Source organism: Pteropus alecto, unplaced genomic scaffold (assembly GCF_000325575.1).
Source record: "Pteropus alecto unplaced genomic scaffold, ASM32557v1 scaffold134, whole genome shotgun sequence".
NCBI lineage: Eukaryota > Metazoa > Chordata > Mammalia > Chiroptera > Pteropodidae > Pteropus > Pteropus alecto.
In genome coordinates, this window is record NW_006436283.1 from 7,963,938 (window position 1) to 7,965,128 (window position 1,191).

Below are 1,191 nucleotides of genomic sequence, written 5' to 3' on the forward strand. Positions count from 1 at the left end.
TATGTAGCCATAGTGATTTCTTTAAATGTTACTCATGTCTTTTCTTTATTCTTCAATATGGTATTTAATATTATATTTATTTATATGTTTATTTATTTATTTGTTTATACTTATAAAACTATAATGCTACGCTTGTAAGCATAATGCCATACTTGTACCTGAAGGAAAAGGAAGCTAATTTTAACCTGAAGCTTAGTATACTAAACAACAGTTATAAAACTGGACTCAAGCCACAAGCCTTCCAGACCTTTGGCTGATTGTGTGAATAATAGACACCAGATATGTTGGACGTTATTATTTTTTTTTTTATAACACACAATGTGCACAAGCCAAATCCAAAGCAAAACATTCAAAACATCAAATCTACACCATGTCGCCTCATTCTCCAGATCTTATTTGGGCGTATCCATGTGTAAGTGTGTGTGTGTGTGTGTGTGTGTGTGTGTGTGTGTGTGTGGCATAAAAATACAATATATATTACACTTCCTAAAGGCTTTTATATTTTACGTCAAGTTTGTTTTGCACTTGCAATTTTAATTTCTTAAAGTGAACACTTGCAATTTTAATTTCTTAAAGTGAACACTTATGTTATCTAATTCTAGAACAATAAAAATATTAATATAGTCTACAGCCATGCCACCCTGAACGCGTCCGATCCCGTCTGATCTCAGAAGCTAAGCAGGGTTGGGCCTGGTTAGTACTTGGATGGGAGACCACCTAGGAAGACCAGGTGCTGTAGGTATAAATAATAATAATAATGATGATGATAATAATAATAATAATAATAATATAAATGAGGTAGTTAGTTATGGAGATATTGTAGAAGTTAATTGTCACCGAAGCCAGCTGATATCAAATGACCCACGTTTGACTGTTTAAGTCCCCTTGTAGAGCAGATACTCTGTCTCAGGTGTTAACATGAAATATAAAATATTTAAACTTTGTGCTCTCTCTCATCGATCTTACTATATGCCTCTTCAGATTTCCTTGTCCTCAACTCTATTAGTTTCCTGGGGCTGCAGTAACAAATTGCCACAAGTTGGGTGACTTAAAACAACAGAAATTCTTTCTCTCACAGCTCCAGAGGCCCAAAGTCTAAAATTAAGGTATTGAAAGAGTTGGTTCTTTTGGAAGGCTGTGAGGAAGAATCTGGTTTGTGTCTCTCTATTGACTTCTGGTCGTTGCCATCAA

The 1,191-nt window shown here is 34.8% G+C and overlaps 1 non-coding gene across 1 annotated transcript; it reads left to right on the plus strand.

Annotated features, from left to right (window-relative positions):
* The first annotated feature begins 623 nt into the window (after nt 1-623).
* Nucleotides 624-742, plus strand: LOC112480164. Its single transcript, XR_003046511.1, has one exon. It is a non-coding gene; the product is annotated as a 5S ribosomal RNA (ribosomal RNA).
* The last annotated feature ends 449 nt before the right edge of the window (nt 743-1,191 follow it).